The following is a 21,419-nucleotide window of genomic DNA, read 5'->3' as shown; positions in this document are numbered from 1 at the left end:
ATAAACAAAAATTATAGGCATAAGCATAAGTGCTATGATGTCTAAAAAGTTTTCGCTACATTATTATTTATTCTGTTCCGCTAGACAGTTTACATTAAAACTTTTAAATGACGAAAGTCAAACTTAGATAATTTTTCACACCGCCTCTCCATTATTTCGACCCGTTTTGTCATGGTATAAGTATATAACTTTTTTACTCGATGTCTTAAACATAAGGGGCAACAGTGACAGTAGAGACTCTCAATGCAAGTGGCATCGCGAGTGTGTTGTCAGACTTTTACAAATTGGTACGCTCGTCTTAAAGGACCCTAAGACGAATTGGTTAGGAATTTGTTTGTGGACTCAGTTTCCGCACTTAGACTCACAATAGTTCCGTTTAACTGCCTTAAAAATCGCTGTGGGACGACGAGCATCGAGCTGGTACGGGTGGAATTTCGTATTCAGCTGCAGGTATTAATTCGAATAACTTCACTGGACACTAGCACTCAGCCATAATATAATGAAAAATAAAGAGAAATGTATGGAGTATCGTAATTGTCTTAATTGCTTTTTCTCGACAAAACGTAAAAGTTCCAAGGTTGGCAGGCACGGAAGGCTTACAACATGATTAACTACACTAAAACACAAAGTGCCTGACCTATCCACTTTGAGAAAGCAATTACATTTTGAGGGAGTAGAAATAATTGAACTTAAACATAGAAACATTAACTTTAACAAGGATATATTTCGATAAACTTTATTAAGGTTCTTTAAATATAATAAAATTTTATGATAGAGGAAAAGTTATCTTTACGGTACTTTAAGGCTCTTTTTGCCATTAAATATATTGATTTTATAGTTATCTATCGTGTAATAAATATTAGCAGGGATATATGTGAGACAATCTTGTACTGATACGCGATCATCTTCAGTTATATTATAAAGAGGAAATAATAGCTTTTTGTATGGTTTTAAATAATTATTTATTTATTAAACTGAAATGTATTGTTCAGCAGACATCAGGCTTTCGCCAATAAAATTTATCGTAGTAATAAGGACTGTATTTGTCCAAAATACCTTATATAAAAAGAAAAAAGTTCAACTAGTTCGCTTTTAAGGATACGTAATTTATAGCGACATATTTTGTTTTCTATGCTATCGAATAAGACCCATATCACCCCAAAATTTAGATGTAATTCATACAAGTTAAGGTAAATCGGTTTTTAACTGGCCTAAGTCTCAATGAAAGGACCTCGTGAAGACCGAAAGTTAACCGAAAATACTGACAAGACCCAAAAATCTATAGTTATAACATATACAGTTTAACGCAAAGATCAGTATATCTAGTCCAGCCATAAGTTCTGTTACAATTGTAACATAACTTAAGGCCAGACTAGATCCATAAAAAGAGAAAATGTATATATAGGTTGGTCTAGTCAATCAGACGTGCAACTCACAACCCTGAGGTCGGGGCTTCAAATTACACCTATGTATATGGATTTCTCATTGTTGGTGCACAATAGACGCTGGCGTGAGAGCAAACAAAGTGAGGCAATCAGCATGTCTGTAGCCTAATTAACTTCTATCAGACACATATTGAAAATAAGTGATCAAAGAACGGATGGAGTCTATGGTCGTATAGACTCTTAGGCTTGCAGCGCCAATGCAATACTGAACTCTACTTCTAGATTACATTTTACAAATATTCAGTATCAATTACATTGGACACATCCAGGCGATTTTCGTGAAAATAAATCAATTTCCCCCGACATCTGTCTCACGATCTCGTAATATAAATTATTGTAGGAATATTTTTCCATTTTTCCTCAGCGGTCGTAAATTTTGTTCGGGTTTTTGACTACGAATACAGATGATTAAATTTGACGTAAAGGTATTCTTTAGACGGTAATAATAAAGGTTCATTTCAGACGAAAGTTTGTTGCTTTAGAAAGTTATTTATTTAAATTTACTTACATTATGAAATAAAAACTAGTAGCATAAATTATTAGGTAAGAAGAGATTTCCTTCAGGCAAAAACACAAAGTAGGGAAAAAATAAAAAAAAAATACTTAAGGCAGGAAGTACATAAGCAAATTCAACAGAAATTACAAGTAATTATACAATTACCAAAATTAATCTAAAAAAGAGCTGGCAGCTATCTCGGACAAAGAATTAGTCTAGCTATTTAAAGGGGGAATGCTGCCAGTATATTCGGAACCATGCCTAAAGGAACTACTTTTATTTAAGTATAAAAAGACTATCTGGGATGTGAGAGCAGTGTGGCTTAAGCGTGCGACTCTCATGCGTAAGGTCGTAGGTTCGATCCCCGGCTGTGTTTTGGACTTCCTTTCTATGTGCGCATTTAATATTCGCCCGAACGGTGAAGGAAAACCTGATGAGGTAACCGGTTTCCTTCGACCCAAAAAGTCGATGGTGTGTGTCAGGCACATGATCATCTTCTTGGAAATTAGATTGACAAATCATCTCATCATCAACTCTTAGGCCCAGCTGAAAAGCTTGTAGCGGCATTGATTTATTATTATCTGGGTTGTGAGAATTTCCTTCATGATGTATCATGTCGCGTTTTCTCCGCATACTGGTGCTACAGCATAGATAATGCCTTCTTGCACGATAAGCCGAATATTAGAGTGCAAACAGAAGCACTGAAAGAGGATTAACCAAGTATTAAAACATATTTTTACACGCTTGTCTCGTGTTCCCAACAAGTATACCTTGGTTTAAATCAAACCAACATTTATTAAATATGTACTTACGAATGTCAGTATTTAAAAAAAAAATTGAAATTTACAGTTCCTAAAGAGTGAGATGAACTGTCAATAAAATCTTTTTAATCTATTTGATGCCAGCTTTTATGACTCTTGTAAATGTATTATAAGAAATAAGCGTTAAAAGCTTTTTTAATCCATTTGTGTTTCCATGTATTCAATAAGTAACAGTGCCGTCTGAATTCACTTACATTGTTTTGCTATGTAAAACGGAAATCTGGGTAATAGATAATTGGAGTAAGTGGATGGTATTCTTCTTTTTCTTCTTACAGTCCTTTCGAAGGTTGGCGATGATCATGGTATGAATGTGGTGGTTTTCCGTTACAATCCACATCGCTGTTTGCTGGGCCTAGAAATCTGATTGACACAGCGCAGGCTTAATAAACTCCCACTAATTCAGTCTACCACCTACGTAGTTGAATGTGGATATTGCTTAATCAATGACGGCATTGACTTTCCAAACGTTTTTACTGGATCGTTGTAGTATTTCGTGGATGGTTCTACATCTTCTAACTGTGTTATCGGGCACTGCATGAAACAGCTAATCGATATCTTATAGTTGTTACACCTACACCTGTGGATCCCGGTAGTAGCTGACGCAAGTCCTATAAAGTGATATATTTACTTTACAATCAAAAGAATTTTAAAACATTGGCCATCCTCAATTTAATCTTGACCTTGTATGTACCCAAAAAAAAAAATCGTTTCGTAGGAATTTGGTTGGTGACACGACAATTTTAAATATAGCCTTGGCAAGCTTCAGTTCCACCTGTGATTTAAATATATTGAAGGAGTAAGTTTAGTTTAGGAATAAGTTTTATTGTTACACTGCTACCCCTGTTCAATCGAATCAATCAATTGCATAATGTATGTTAATGTTTTTGAGTATTAAGAATGATTATATAACATTATTTTTCTATTGTGTTTATCTTGTGAGTTTGATGAGTAATAAAAAATAGGCAGCCCTGAAAATATATTTATCTAGGTATATATTGTATATGTTGTAATAGTAAAGTTGCTGAATTAGCCTCCAAAAAGCTTGGTGTGCTCAACAAGGCGAGACCGTACTTCGCTCCGAACCACCGTTTGCAACTGTTTAAAGCGCAAATTCGGTCCCACGTGGAGTACTGTTCATAACTCTGGGTGGGAGATCCCCAGTACGTAAGCGTAGAGCGTACCAATTCTTAAAAGGCCGGCAGCGCACTCGTCAGCCCTGGCATTGACAGTATCCATGGGCGTATTACTTAAGGAATATATGTAAGTAATGTCAGGTTCTATAAAAAAAGTAACGCTATAATCTTGTGAGGTCTGGCCCGAAGATTTCTGTACTTTTTTTCGTGATCTTTTGCTTTTTAATAGTCAAGTGGATCAACCTTCTAAGACACACGTCGTTGAGGTTTTGGATCTAAGGTTTTCTAATATTGATGACGTTCAATGTACAAGTGAGTACATAGAAAGCTCATTGGTGCATACTGCACAGCCGGGGTTAGCACCGACGACCAACCAACCACCAACGACCTTAGAGATGGCAGTCGCACGCTGAAGTCACTAAGGTCATTGCAGGAATTAAAGTTATTGCTGTAAATAAATAATCAAATCTCCAGAAATTTTGTAAACCTCAAAAACTAGTCTCTGAAAACTCTTAGGAAGCTTTTTTCCTTACCTTTGTGCATAGTACTCGAAGAATGCCACTAGGATTTCAATTGACCGAGTCATAGCCGCCCACATTTCGTGCGTTTTGCATTTTGACAGTGACGGCGGAGGTAACCCTGACGGGCCGTCAGACATTTATTGACATAATCACACACCGACACTTTTATATCAATGTCCTGGTTATACACCAAATCTATGTTATATTAACTTAGGCCTTTTCTAAATAAATAAAAATTGAGCATAATCGTATCAAAACAATTGAAAGTGGAAATCAGTAAATAATAAAAATTACAAACTAAATTTGTAGGTGACTATACATTCGGGACGTAAATGTTATATTGGCTGTGACTGTACTTAAACAGTTTTAAACAATAAAACATTGTACGTGACATTTCTAAGTTATAAAGTACAAGTTATTAATTTCCGTAACCGACTGTACCTACGTGTAAGTTACAATAACGGATTTTGCACGCGTCTGTACAGATCTTTTACACAAAGGATATTATGAGTATACTAAATAGGGTTTTGCTAAAAACTTTGTGCTATAAGCTATGATATATATTTGAATTACAAAAAAATGTTTAATACAAGCGGAAAACCTTTTTTATGAATTCCTATATGTACTTTTAAATAAATATAGTAATATTTAATATTAAATATGATAATATTTTTGTTTTTGGAAAATATACTATTTATATATACTCTTTGATTATAAGGAAGGATATTTGAAGTATGTATCTGATGTATGTATGTATTAAAGATTTTAAAAATGAGGAATATTAAGGTTATTTCATCACTATAAACTTTATTAAGAAATTTATTAATATTTTATTTTAGAGAATGTTTTGGTTTTTTACAAAATATTTGGCAGCCCTAAATATTACGTACTACACCACCTACGCAGTTGAAGAACAGGTTGAACAAACACAAAAAATTGTTCTTATTGACAGCGTCTCTGTTCAAATGACAAGTACCGAACACTTAGAATTCCATATTTAAAAATTCGAATTTCGAAAAGCGTATATTCCGAACGACCGGTAATCTGAGACTGACGACAGGATAACCGCGCGCATGCTCCCTACAAAATTATAGTCTGAGCGACCAGAGTAAAGGACCTCTGATTTTGATCTGGATACTAGTTTTTTGTATGTAATTGAGGTTCGGTTACGGCGACCAGGGTTCAACGGAAATTGGCCGTGCAGGGGTGAAAATTCATAAGCTTATCGCATCTTTTGTACTAGAAGCCACAGTTGGTTTTAGTGGCGCTTTGTGATCGAATAGTTTTAACATTGAATTTTCAGTATTTCGTTAAAATATTAGTTAGATTGTTCAGTTTTCACGATTTTGCTTAGTAATCAAATAATATATTTTAACGGAATTTTATTTTATCTATACTATATTTAATGAGAGTTAATACATTCTTTCGCTATAATTTATATCGATACTTTTGAACAGTTTCTTGAGAAAACATCGGCAATGAAACCTAGTAATATTGCTATTTAAGCAAACGGATTTTGTATTTTTAACACTAGTTCTTAAAACATACTTTTATGGGATGTAGCTTTTATTTATCACGAACTTCGTTTAAAATGTAAAGTTTTAAAATTCTTAATCAATGATAATAATAATTCACACGTTACATGCCCTGGCCTTAGATTGAATATGTTCCATTGATTATTTTATTTTACTTTATGGGTGATCAGCCGTTGCATGTAATCGGTTTATGAATCTAAACACGCCGTTTTATTATTGTAAAATGATTATCAAATATTTCGTAGAGCACCTACGCAGTGCTACGAAATCTTGTAGCACAGTCTTTAAATATTACACCGACGGGACCTATTAATAACAGTTTATGCACACACAATTTTGCGAGGAATATTATATTTATATTAGGAAATATTATATGTTAAGGTTGTTATTGACGCTAGTGCGCGTGCACTATGTTAAACCAGCTGCCCACTGAAGTATTTCGGAACCAATTCGTTCGAACCAACGTCGAGGTGATAATATTTTGTATTCTGCTTCTTCAATTGTTTTATAGGAAAAATCTGCATCCAGTATTTTTAGAGTAACTGTGCACTCCAAACATTAAATATAGTAAAAAGGAATTTCATCTAATGTTAGACTAAGTAGAAGTGAAATTGTCAAACTCAACGATTACTAATATATGTATATACATCGATACGGTAATCTTATTTTAATTTGGTTACCATGACAAGCAGCAAATTATATTAAATTATTATTTGGCTATTCCTAGAGGAAATTGTAAAGTTGTTTCTATTTGTTATTAGGAATGGCTAGTTTGTAAGGCATTGTAGTTCCTTTTTTGGATTAATAAATATCAGTCACCATTGGACTGTCTTTATTCATTTAACATTCGCTTAATCGGTGAACGAAAACATCGTGAGGAAACCGAAACGTCTTAGACCCATTTAGAAATCTGAAGCCCAGACCTATAGGGGTTGCAGCCCCACTGATTTTAGCGTCTAACTAGAGATACGTCCTACAACCTGTAGTAACAGTTCCTTCGACCTAAAGGGAGTATTCTCAACCAGTCTAACCACTGGATGAACCGAAGGTCCGAGTGGCTAAGGTCGAAAAAATATACGTTATTTATATACAAAAATATACATATATTATTATATGTAGTTATAAGTGTACGAACTATATATAATAATATATGGAGGTGAGGATGTGTGTGCTCTATATAATAGACAGAATATATTGACTAAGAGTTGTGGTCTTTGGAAGAATGACCAGCTCGGAACACGTCTACTCCACAGCATAATGCTGGGAGCATAAGGGCCAGTTACAACCACAACACATATTTTTTTAAAATTATCATTATTATTATTATTTGTGCGTGTATGTTTCGTTAGTAATAATTTTTATGTTAGTATATCATATTCCGACCAAAATATTCACAAGGCTAACCACAAGTGACCTTAATTAATTGTTGTGTTTGTGGTATGTTGTAGCTATACTTAATCGACAGACAACACAATAAACATCCATTTATTAAGGTTCGATTAACCTCTAAACAACTGTTTGGGATACAGGCAGGTATCTTTTATACATTGTCTCTGCACAAAGACACAATTAACCATTACGATCAAGCCTAACATAAAACTAATAAGTACCTTTAATAAAAAGTTTATTTAACATAAGAACACACACAGCCACACAAAGCACACACAAAGCCGAATTTGATACAAATACATTGGTATAGGTATTAATCGATAAAATTTTCGGAAATATATAAGAAATAAAAATAATTATTATAAGTATTTTAATAATAAAACAATTATTTATTCACACTTCGATAAAACACAAATGACATAATACATAGAAAATATAAGGGATGTATCGGGCGGGCTTATCGAGGCAACCCTAGTAAGGTAAATACTGAAAAGACATATGATAAGCAAAGTGTAAAAAGTGCATAGCCAATGGTATATAAAAAAATGAAGAACCTTAATAAAGTAATACAAAAAAATATTAATAAAAAGACCTAAAAAGCTAATCTCACGGATCATGAAATACAATGCAATAAAAAAAAATAAGTCACGATTCAGCAGGATAAGATATGGTTTAGAAATGTTTACGTAGAAGAGTTTTAAAAGATGTTAGGGAGAAGCCAATTGTGTGGATTCGGGCAGCCCACAACTTAATGGCGAAGATCCAAAATGAATTAATTGCCTAAGAATGAACTATAGGATGGAATTTCCAATAAACACCTATTGGAGGAGCGTCAGATATAGTTATAAGGACCTGAGAATTTGAAATGATTATTATATTGTCAAGGTCATGGTCACGTTTGGTCATTCTTGTTTCCGTAAAACTGTTATAGGATACATCCAATAGAACAGCGAAACAAGAGAGGATGCTCTAGCCTGAATCCTTGGAGTGAAAAGTGGAGTAAAAAGGAGAATTGGTAATTCTCTTACCTATTATGTAAAGGGTGTCTCAGCGCCAAATATTTATTAAAAGACATTGTATTTGTAATATTATAATTGCAGTAAATTATAATGTGTTAGTGCGGATTTTATGTACGGAATATAATCCGTCAAGATGTCTTCTATCACGATGAATGCAGTATTTTAAGCGTACTAGCGAATTTACAGAGACACGCCGCAGGATGTCAACTGATATTTCTCTGACTTCCGCGTCATTTTAGTCATTTACTGCTCAAAAATTCGTATCATACACTTTTGCTTTGTGATAACCCCATAAAAAAGTCAGCTGGGGTTAAGTTGGCAGACCTGGGTGGCTACTATATATCTCCGCTGAGGATTTTTCCCGGAAACAAAGCTTTAGTGTGTCCATGGAGAGCTATAACGACTGAGGCCCCTTCTTACTGAAACCGGACTTTTCGAGGTTTTTATCGTAACAGTTATGCCGTTGAGGTTATGGCAGAATGCAAGAGAGACTCCTGAGCCTCTAACGCGGCCTTTTAGGTTATTAATTCATATAATAAACTCTGCAGAGATTCTGGTTGGTACAACTCGAGTCCCACATACCCTTGCTATATTCGGTGGCAGGGGATTCTCAAATACATTTCCACCTCGAATATACGCAGGTATTTGTTTCCTGCTTTGAACAAATGCTAGGCCGACAGTTATACGTGCTGGTGAATTCAAATTCCGCCAAACTTTAAGTCACATCTCTTTGGCCCGACATAGTTGATCAAAATACTAATTTCAATTCACGACTTCATGAATATCATACAAACATATTAAGTAGACTAACAAGCTACAACACAAAATGTAGTCTAAAAATATACTGTAATTCTTTGAGGTAGGTAAATAGTATACTCAACTGTGTGAAGAGTGTAGCTTTGCATTAATAAAAATATAAACTTAAATATTCTATAACAGGAATAATCACAGAAGTGTATATCAAATGAACGGTTCTTGTGATTCAACAAACTTTGTGTCATATCTTTCAAAGTAAGCTAAAGATATGCAAGTAGGTGACTCGTTTCAGTAAGTAATTCAAACTGCATTAAGGCAAGTCATACTGTCTATTTGCCTTATAAAAGCTATATAATGATATACATATTTATCTGGTGGAGTGGCGTAATTGCACCGGTTTAGCTAAAGCAATCTATCTCATTTAATCACAGGGTAATAATAATTTGATAAAAGAGACGAAAGATGACGAAAGCGTGTTCAATAAAATTTAGTTTTTAGGGTTTATTTTTAGAAACAAATGTCTTTAGTTTTTTTACTTTATCCTGTAGATGCAATTAAAGTGATAACAATTTAGTACAATGTGTAAGATTTGGAAGCCTTTAAGGTAAATAATACCTGTGTCAGGGTTAGCTCTTCCATATCAACATGAATACTAAACTTCTTAAAAAAAATTTTTTTATTTTTTTAACTGTTTTCAACACGATTGAGAGTATAAGTGAGTGTGTGGGTGCGTGTGAATTAGTGAGAGAATGAAATGTGTAACTTAAAAAGTGTCGAATATAAAAGGAGGACCCATGACTAGTCAACACATCCACAGTGGTTGACGTCAGCCAGTATATATACTCATCACTTGGATACACTTCGACGGAGTGACTCAATACTGCATTAGTTTTAAATGATTGTAGATGTCACTGCCAATCTTATTATCTCGAAACAAATAGCAGAGTCTTTAACATCACAGAGCCGTCTGTCTGTTTGCCCCATAAAAGAGAAACTTCAAAAACGGAAGGGCTGCAAAGATATAATGTTTATTCATCAAACAACGCATTTATTCCACAGGGCCTGACGCAAGGTATTATATAAGTATGGATACTTAAGATTAGCTGTCACTGGGAGAGTGAGATGTTCTCAGCTTTTGTTCCAAGCCACAATGTGATAGCTATAATTAAAATTAAAACAGAAGAGAAGTAAAAATAATTAAGTAAGAAAACTATATCACAGTACTTAAAATTAGTTTATAAATTTGATCCCTAATTATAATATATGAACATAATATATAATAAATCAGTCTCTGTATATCACGCACCAACTTAGCCTTTCTAAAATTCTTTCTATGTAACAAACATAAGTTTTAATATAAAAAAAATAATTCCCCACTTAAGAAACTTAAATGATAGGTTCTAGGACGGAAATTACAAAAGAATTACTAGGAAAAAGCGTTAGTACATTTTAAAAACAAAATGTAATTCAAATTCCAAATAATATTCGAATTTTCTGCCTCACGTTGGGAATCACTACTCTATGTAATATTTTTTTTTATTTATATATGAAACAAAGCGAATTTAGCAATGAATGTAAAATTAATGAAGTCTTTTAATTGCATTAAGGTCATCCTTTATAAGTGTACACAGTCCCGAAAATATTTTTCATTAATTTATTTAACTAGCAACTATTATAAAATGTCTATTGCGCCTTTGTACTATAACGTAGTTGTATACCAAATGTACAGTTATAATATACGGTTGGAGTAATACACCAATACCATTACTGACTGATTTTCGGTAGTGGGCTGATTAATTTAAAAAAAAAGTATTTCAAGTGCCTAACTGATAGGTACCTAATCCATTATTTATGTTGTTTTAAATGAAATACGAGGCAAAATGGCAAGAGGCTCATCTGATGTTAAGTGATACCGCCGCCCATGCACACTCTCATTGCAAAAACGCCAGTGTGTTGCCGGCCTTTTAAGAATTGGTAAAGACCCTAAGTCGAATTGGTTCGATACTTCAGTGGGCAGCTGGTTCCACATATTGGTGGTGCATGGCTAAACTGCCTTTTAAAACTCACAGTTGTGGAACGACGGAGGTGTAGGTGATACGGATGGTATTTTGTATTCTCCTGACGTCAGAATAAAAATATCTATTTATTTGACTTTTTATAATATTTTTGTTTATCATTGTCATATATTAAAAAAAATAGCTTGCAACATAGATATAGATGCAACGTATACATTACTTTATTATTATAAATATTAATAAACATTGCGTTTCAAATTACACCACGGAAGAATCTAGCATACTTAACGCGACTTTAAAACCTATATAGCTTTGGTTAGAGTGGTTACCATGGTAACCTGATCGATTGAGACCCTACCATACACCCGTCCTAGTCTAACACAGACAAAAGCGCAACCTCCGTCTCACTCTAGGGCTTATTATTCTGCTGTCAAATGTATCAATCATAGTTATTGTAGGGATTGTCCTAGAAACATGGCTTTCGACTGATTTAATAAAGAGGCTTCTAACGATCATATCAGAGCTTTATATTTTTTTATATCTCTTTATTTATATAGTAATCCTACAGGTTACAAAAATAAATAAATGTACCTAAAGATTACATAATATTTACCAACAAAAATGTTTCAAAAAGGAAAAAATCAATAATAAATATTAAATATATTTAACTAAGTAATACCTAATTTGCCTGTGTGTGTTGGTGTAAAAGTGAGTGTTCGTGAATGTGTGTATGTATACCACACATATTGTCCTTGATGCAATTGATATTGCGCTATGGATATTCTTAATACTTATTTTAACCATATTCCGGCTTCAACAAGTCGAGGCTTATTTTGGTCGTTGTATGTCCGGGCTGCTCGAAACAAAGTTTTTTGCATAGTTACTGCTGATATGAGAATGAAACAAAGCGCGATTACTATAACTTTTCAAAGCAGATTTCAATGAGAACATTGATAGAAAAGTTTACTCAATATAAATTAACATTTGTTTTATTTAATTGCAGTATTTATTAAAAACGGATAATTTCAAGTATAAGTTCAATATGACTGTCAATTTGTGGCAGCTCAATCCTATCGATTAAATTCGAACGATCGATTTTCATGCCTCTGTAATAACGTAGCGTTTCTCATGTTAGGGTAACAATTGGAAGTATACGGTCACGGAAAAGATTTATTATGGACGTAATCTTCATACATGCCTTACATTTTTATATGATGCCAGATCGCCTGGTAATAGAGCCTTTTGCAGCTAGCGACTCCTATATTAGTGGGTGCGTTACTAGCCTTCGTTTATAAACATAATATTAGCAATATTCCTTATTTATCAACAAGGAAACGTATACAAATACAAGATATATAAAATATTTATATAATTTATACTTATAGAAGTCTCCTTCATTTGTTTCACAGATAATTTTTTTTTCAACTATGAGTTATAACTGATAATAATAATATTGGGGATAGAAATGTAAACAGCAATGTACACTTTGTATTAGTGGTGCTACCTTTTCAGGTCTTGGTCTCAGACTTCTGTGTCTGATTCATGATCAGATGATGTTAAATGCGCCCATAAATGAAGTTCATTTATGGGCGCATTTAACATCATCTTTATTTAAGATTTGACCTAAAACAAAAGAGGACTTACTAACATGTTTTAACATTTCATTTTAACATTCAAAAGGTTAACAGCAAATTGCAAAGAAAACATTCAAAAATTCAACAAGGGCAAACGGACACTCTCAAAGCCAGCGTGTGTTGCTTTAGAGTAATGCAATCGAACTATATTTTGAAGAAAATACAATATGTATACTCATTTAAGTTTCGTTAACATTACAATACATTAAATACAATTTGATCTTAGATAAGATAGGGAATTTCCATTACAATCTCTGATTCCATTAAAACTTCTTCGATACGCTTTTTCTTTGAATAAAAATAAAAACATAAACAAGTCTTTGTAAAGCGTATTGTTTATATAAATTTCAATTGTTTTTTTTTTGTAATAAATAGAAGCCCTCAAAGATTTCTTACTCTATGAATCCAATCAAAATATAAACATAATTCATTTTATTCTCATCATCGGAAGTGCAGTCGTTCGTTCCACAACTAAGCGTTTTTAAGGCAGTTATTGCCGTGTGTGGTGCAATAACTACACTTTGTGGAACCAGTAGCCCACTGAAGTATTTCCGTACCAATTCAACTTAAAGTCCTTCAAGAAAAGAGCGTACCAACTCTTTATAGGCTGACAACGCACTTGTGCTCCCTCTGGCATTGAGAGTGTCCATGTGTGGTATCACTTAACATCAGGTGTGCAACCTGCACGATTGTTCTCTCAAGGAATAAATCCATTGTAATTTTAAGTGTCTTATTATTTTTGCAATATGCAAACCAGCAGGCATATTTTTATCAATACGCAACCTACAGCCATCACTTAATAGCGCAAACGGTACATTTATTAAACTACTTTACTTACAATATTGTTTTTATGATCACGTTATATGATTAAACAAATACGTCCCTAATGCAATCCCCTGACGCAACACCAGGGCATCCTAACACAGTTTGTAAACTGCCCATTAAAGATATAATTACTTTAGACTTTGCGACTAGCATCGTCAGTTACGCCCTCCGTATACCTAATATGGTTACATACGAGCCATACAAAACAGAGGTGATATTCAGCAACGAGACTTACTAACTACGACCTTCGTATGACAATGTACGTACGGAGTTAGAGTTCGTTATAAAGTCTAGGTTCTTGAAACAAAGTTAACTAAATACTTCTAAAACAAGGTGCTAAGGGGAATAGTCATTTGGTACATGACGACCTCCATTGGAACCTTAATGTATAATGTATAATGATAACCACAATAATGAAAATGATTGCTGGAGCCCAAAAACAGTCTTCACCAACACTTGAACGTAGAGCCTATTCTTGACACCACGGGCCTAGTGAGAAAATTGAAATGGACAAAACCATGTATTATTTTTAAAACTTATACTTATTTACATAATTCTAAATTTAAAAAAAATTCCGACGTTTCGCGTACTTTTCAGTGAGCGTGGTCACCGTGACTGAAGACGAAAGGTGTTAAATGTCAAAAGTATCACAGCTGCAGATGAAGTTGTTTTATCTGTATTTATTGCCCCGAAGATCGACTAAAAGGCTCACGGTGTCCTCTGTTTTCGCGGATTGTTTGTCTTCGGGGTTCAAAAAGTGTTTTTCTTAATGTGTAAAAGCTATTTTAACAAAATACAATACCATAGACAAAACCATTCAAATTAGTGTGAGTGTTTTGTGGATAAAAAATAGTACACAAGAAGTGACAGTCCTTTAATATATAATATATTAGTCTCTAGTGTTATTGGACCTTGTTAGTAAATTAGGTTAGACTTAAATCACATATTCGTCTTAAGTTAGACTAGATCGTAAAGTTAAATTGTGTCTTTGTACGAGACAATTATTAAAAAAAGACTTTTATGGTATTCTGATTCCTCAAATAAATTCCAGAGCACAGAGCAAACGTATTTGTATAACATGTGTAAAAAAGCTATGTCCTTGTAAACGTACTTTTATTACCCCGACTTATTGAACCCCAACTGGGGCAAATTATTTTATTAGTGTTCAAAACATTGAGCGCTTACGATATACATCTTAGACCCAACATTATGAATGACGTGTTAAACGCAGTAGTATAATAAATAAATAAATGGAATAGTTATAGAAATTAAGAGCTATAACGGGATGTGACACCACTATATGTAACATATGTATATGTATATGACATAATGCCTTTGGTCAAGGACTTATAATAGTAATCCAGTGGCGCCACTCTATATAGGTTTTGGTCGTTTATAGAATACGTTTTATTCCCAATAACTATGATACACATGTAGGTCATATTCTATTCCTGAAACATCGATTAAAAAGACACGACAATTTCCTCAAATATCTGACTGCATCCTTCTTATTCTTCCTAAATGTTAACTTCTTAAATTATTACTAAATGTTGGCTGTTACTACCTTGAATGGATGCGATGCCAGTCCGCTCCCGTACGTTCCGTACCTTCTATCAGCCCGTCTTTTACCTTGAATCTTGCCCAAAATCTTGTACGCAAAATGCAACTTTCCGTACTTTATATGCATAACATTTCGTATCTTCCCGATTCGTTAAAGGAGCTTGCCAGCTGTGAAATGTATGTTTAAATTTATATGCCTTAAATGTCAGAAGTATCTTTATAGTATATGTAGCAAGTAGTAGCAAGCTGCACTAGATAACTAATATCGGAGAGGGTGAGATGTACGAACCTAACAACCCTTTTTCTTTGGCTTTTTTGATCTTTTTCGCACTCCTCTACTGCTTCATTTAAGAATAGGTTAAAACAACTATTCGAGTAGTAAACCTTGTGTATCTTTCTTCTTATTTTGGCTACTAGTATATCTGTCGTTCTACCAATCTATAAACTTTGTATTGTCTACTTAAATATTTTGTTCTCTGGCATGTCACGTTTTGTTTTGCTTTATATCCTTTTTTTATCAGTGAAACTTTTTGTGGATATATCCAATGCTTTAATTCTTATGTTTATATTTCTTTTCTGACTTCTACTTTTAGAGATGTATCTGTTTGTTTCCCAAATAAATAAACCCTACGGATCCCTTAGCCCTACAGACGTATCCTAACACATATATAGTGAATATATAAATAACTGCAACAACAGACAATTTAAAGGTACCATTTGTTTTAAAATCATTTAAATTTTTGAAATCATGGTGCGTTAGGGAAATATTATGAGAGTAAATTTTTAGGATGGCGCGCATACACCGTCACTAAATCCGGACACCCTGGAGTTAGATATAGTCAATATTTCATTTTGTAATATTAAAAAAAAAACTTTATTTAACTAGATAATGCGTTATAATAAAACTTTCAATGTATTGAATAATTATTTTTTATTGTTCGTGTCGTTTTTTCTACAAACGTAGAATTATATTTTTGAAACGATTTTTATCATGTTACGCCAAAGGAGTATAACTTCCAACGCGTGTACATAAAGTACATACACGTTTTTTAAAATCAACAACGATACATTGAGTTAAGCAATCTAGCAAATCGTGTTTATATGCAGAACTATGTTTTGTAGATTTACAAATATAACATTGTACATAATTTATTTAATAAGATTTAGAAATAAAGATACAAACTAAAGTGCTCGTCTGTCTCACATCACAGTGTATATGGAATATCAAATCTTAATCAAAAAGCATAAATAAGAATTACTGTCCTTCGTTAAGGTTGCTTGCACCGATTAAATATTAACCTTTCTGCTAAAAAATTCTCTTTTCCATACGTCGATGTAACTAAAGGGAATTTATAATGACGTTACATGAGGAAAGAACTTTCCAAAAGTGCCTTTCGAAAACTTAAAAATCTAATCTTTTATTTGTGTTTGATCATCGATCTATGTCTGAGAAAGATACGTTACAATAGGTCACTTAACTCAAGGTGTTGGACTCATAAGGCTCATAAATTTGAAAATAGGTTAACCTTTCAAAGGAGCTGGGATGATCCTCTTTGCAAATCTGAATTCTAAAATTATCAGGTCACACGTCTTCAATTACAGATCTCAGAGGTGGCAGTGGAGTCTAGGGAAGCCCAACATTGGCTTAATAATTATCCTTCGCCAAACATTAGTACTACCATTTGGACCACCTTCGCGTTGGCATCAGCCTCAGATTAGGAGTGTAGTCCCCATTAGGTTCCCTGTGGCTTTGAAGTAAGAAGCTTGGACACTAAGGCCGGAAAACCGCGACAGTTAAGGCTTGATATTTAACGAGTGACATTTGGCAGCACCGGCCTAGAGGTGACTGCAGTATACAGGGACAGACTTCAACTTCATAAAGCTAAGAAAGCTGTTCCGGTGTGAAGAACTGTCAGACTTTGGTCAGAATACCAAGGGGGCTGGAAAAAGCCCTGGGATTTAGAATTAATTAAAATAGGCTAATTCCATGCAACTCGTGATAGTCAGCTGTTTTCAAAAACACTCTGGAGGGTCTGAATCCAAAAGAAAATAACGAAATAACGAAAAAAAATTTTTCGTTATTTCGCGCTATTTGACGCTCTAACGTTGGACAAATATCTTTCATGATAGTTCCGTCGAAGATATTTTATTATAGCATATGTATCAGGAAGAAAGTCACAAAAATAATAGATCCTTGTGGTAGACAAAGCAAAACCCTACTTAATAATGCAGAGAACAGAGGCCACCTAAATCGTTCAATAGTAGGGTTGGCTGGATCTTTCTTGGGCACAAGTTACACGTTAGCAAGCTTCCAGGACCTGGGCACTCTTTCAGATCTTAATGATAGGCGATACCAGCATGCCAATATGGGAGACAACTAATACGTACTAAAGCGATCCACCATCACATCCGAATTGCGTGCGTTGCATTGCATTTGCGTTTTAAGAACATCAGTTTGTCTGATTTTTACTCTGACATGTATAACATTGTGGGTTAGAGTGTGGGTGGCAATTATTCAGTGGGTTCCATATTTAAATTGGACACGAATATCAGGTCAAACAAGTCACTAGTATGCGTTACACTTTTTATACTAAATTACAATATCAAAGTTAAAGTTATAGTTTAAAAATTGCAATATCAGCGCCATCTATGTAATCTGTTCGGTAACTCACGATCCCTTATAACTCTTCAGAAAGTTGTAGTATAAGAACAATGCATTAGAGGGCAGTAACACGTTTTATTATATTACGAACATTTCATACAAAAGGTTTATAGTGATAACATAACTCAATAGAGGGCGCTGAAACCAAAAGTATGTAGAGTTTTTAATAGTTAACACTTGGTACGAACAGATGGCGCTATAAACAAACCTATGCTAAATGATTTACCCTGCAGTAATAACATAAAGATAACAAATAACGGAATACTACTATTTTATCATTAGAATTATTTTTGAAACTTATTGTTTTATGATATGTATCTAAAGCAAAAGTTTGAAAAAACTTTATTTTATTGCTTGTTTGTTATTGTATATAATATACTAAGTAACAACCAAAATTATTAATTCAAGTTCTTGTGTAAAATTGATTTGTTTGCATTTACTCACAACGGATCGATAACGCGTCTAATTGAGAATTGAGCAGAAATACAAGACTACGAGAAAACATATTTTATCTCTGAAACTATTATCTTTATCCTCGGCTTTCATAACAAAAGAGTGAAGCTTTTCATCACAATTTCTCCGATTTCCCGGGGGTTTTTCAAACTTATTTACACAAAAGATCAGCTTTATAGGGAAAAGGTCAACCATTTTGTCTATAGCAGGACTTCGTTCACATAGTACTAACTGTTAAGCATATAATCGAATCATAGATAGTACATATTTACTAAAGTTTTATACGGAAGGATATTATCAAAATGTTACGTCACCTACACGGCTGCAGCAACAATCGTTTATATTTGCAATTGGACGATTTAATTTGTATTTAAGACGTGAGTAAGTATCTTTTTTTATTAGGAATGTATAGTTTTATAGCGTAACAAAAGAGATCCACTCAGTGTAAATCAGTACTGTCGTAACGCAATTTGATTGTAAAAAAAGAAACGTGTTATGTCGTGTTTTGTTCAATTTCAATTTAAAAGACTTTCTCATAATGACGGCTTATTCCTCACAAAAGCAATAGCTTCGAAATTGATAGTGCCTTCAGCATGTTACTCTCATCCCTGAGGTCATAGGTTCAACCCGAGCAACCAATGGACTTTCGTTATATGTGCGCATTTAACATTGAAGAAAATCATGGTGATGACGCCGGCTTGCCTTGGACCCAAAAACGTCGACGTCGTGTGTCAGGTACAGAAGGCTGATCTACTTGCCTATTATTTTATTCACAAATGATTATGAAACCTTAAAAGGGTTGTAGCTCCACTGTTTTTTATTTGATAGCGATTGCGATCCCTGTTTCAATTATTAACGTATCAATAAATCAACGTTTATTGTGTGTTATTTGTTCAATTACTTCTATATATTTAATGATATATTATATATTATTTTATCTAGTTTTCTATTTTGTGTTATGTAACTGTTAAAATTGCAGTATTTTTATTCACTAAGTCTTCTGATTCTTGTCTGATGTTGTGTTTTTCCTATTGTAATATACAATTAATTAATAAGCGTAATGTATTATTGTATTATAATTTCATACGGAAGTGAAAGTTGTAATGTTCTTAATGAGAAATGAATCTCTTAAACCGCAATTTCGAGTTTTTGTATAAAGGTTACCATATCAGCACTACGAAAATTGAAGCACTATACAAGACACAAAATACAGCGCAGGTTCCGTGGACTACAAACTAAAAAGTATTTTTTTAAATAAATTTTTATCTAATATATAAAATTATCGAGTCACAATGTTCGTACCTATACTCGAAATGGCTCGACCGATTCTTATGATTTTTTATGCATATTCAGTCTTTCAAATCCCTAAGTGATAAGTGGTATTAAAAATATTTTTTTGGATAAGCATTTCTTTAAATATTATTATGATACATACATCAATACAACAATACATATACCACCCTTAATTACACATCTCTACTATCAACCCCTATATTTTACTATTTAATTAAAAACTTATGACTTGAACTCTGAGGTTTATATAAAAAAAAATATTCACAGCAAAACCTAAAAAAATTCATTCCGGAAAACCGAACAGTCTCTGGGGTAGCATAGCAAAATGTTCCATGTATATATGAACTAAAAAGGGAGGCTGAGTAAAATCACATTGAGGAGAAACGAAGTTTGCGAGGACAGTTGTACAAGCTTTTATGACATTTCTCTTATTTTTCGCACGTGTCAGTGACTGTGAAACGAACTCTTGACACTTGACAAGTACTTAAGTATCACTTGAGCAGTTGATGCGCGCTTGTGAAACTTAAGCCTTTCCTTACTTAAAGATAAAAACTTATATGACATGTATATGAAGAATGGTTGGTAGATAAAGGAATTAATATTTGGTAAAATTATATTTTAGTCTACGGGAACGGGATATATATATCTATATTCCTTTATATAATACGCACAGTACATTTTTTTTTGGTTTATTATGTTTGTTATTTTATTGTACCTTGGAAGAGTCTGATCACCCAGGAATGTTCTAATGTTCAGTGTCTGTAATTGAACCAAAAGAAACTTTATTTACATTTTTAAATACGTACCCAAGCTCGAGGTTAAAATTCCAGGGCAAAACCGGGATCGAGCTGGCCAACACTGCTCTGATATGATTAATAGAACTAGAATAAAAACACTGGCGCTTCAAGAACTTCAAGTATTAGTTACGCGATCATTATTACTCTTAATAAGCAAGATCAGCCCTACATGCCTCCATAGAAACTTAAAACTAATGTTTCAGTTGTGAAGCAGTACAGGCAGTAAGAATAACGATTATATTCTCCCTTTCTAGTAGATTTTACTTTCTAAGCCGATAAAAAATTATGATTTTAAACTGCTTCGTAAGTCGTGGAGCTATAAGTCATTGGAAAAAGAATACGTTAAAAAACAAAAACAAATGCAAACCATACCGTAATATCGAGTCATTATGCTTTGTTTTGACGGCAAATATTGGTTTCATATCGAAGTTAACATGACAGGAACGCAGATTTATTTGCTTTCGTTACTTGGGAACAGTTTGCGTGGTTACAGCATTAAGTATTACAGCAACTGAAATAATTGAGCTCTTCATCGTCTTGACTGATCTGTCTTGACAAACACATACAAATACATTACGTAAAATAAAATTTTCGAAATTATGCTCTACCTTTTTGACCTGAAAAAAGACAGTTTAGCTCTGTGTATCCAGTCTTTAGGGAAAAAAGCGAAACGAGTGATAGCTGTATCTAAATAACACAGTTATTCATATCCGGTTTCTATATTTAACTGTTATCTGTAAATTGAATATTTTCATATAAACTGATTTTTTTTATTAATGTACTTATAAAATTACCATCAGAAATGTTAGTAATTTCATTTTGATTGCATATACAGAACATTCCATGGTCACACAAGCGAGAAAATTAAAAATAAGTTCGATTCAGTTCCACGTCCTACGAAGATTAAGATTTAAGATATTTAATAAAGATACATATGGAGTGCGTTACACCTACACGATGATATGAAAATATCAAAGTTTTAATGTATTATATTCTGTACATCTAAACAAAGAGTTTCAAAAGCGTCTCTGTAATTAAACAGAAATGCCTTAAAAGCCTCCGTAG

At 33.5% G+C, this 21,419-nt stretch overlaps 1 protein-coding gene across 4 annotated transcripts in view; it reads right to left on the bottom strand.

Moving 5' to 3' along the window:
• Window positions 1–21,419, bottom strand: part of LOC123717389 (synaptotagmin-7) — a 178,759-nt gene that overhangs the window by 64,610 nt on the left and 92,730 nt on the right. Inside the window, exon 1 of one of the 4 annotated variants that reach the window (XM_045673358.1) lies at window positions 4,429–4,478. The exons of the other annotated variants lie outside the window; for them this stretch is intronic. The gene's annotated coding sequence lies outside the window, so the exon portion shown is untranslated. Of the gene's footprint in view, window positions 1–4,428; window positions 4,479–21,419 lie in introns of those variants that run through there. 4 annotated transcript variants of the gene reach the window in all.

Source organism: Pieris brassicae, chromosome 12, assembly GCF_905147105.1.
Source record: "Pieris brassicae chromosome 12, ilPieBrab1.1, whole genome shotgun sequence".
NCBI classification, from domain to species: domain Eukaryota; kingdom Metazoa; phylum Arthropoda; class Insecta; order Lepidoptera; family Pieridae; genus Pieris; species Pieris brassicae.
This window is presented reverse-complemented; position numbering and strand designations above follow the sequence as displayed.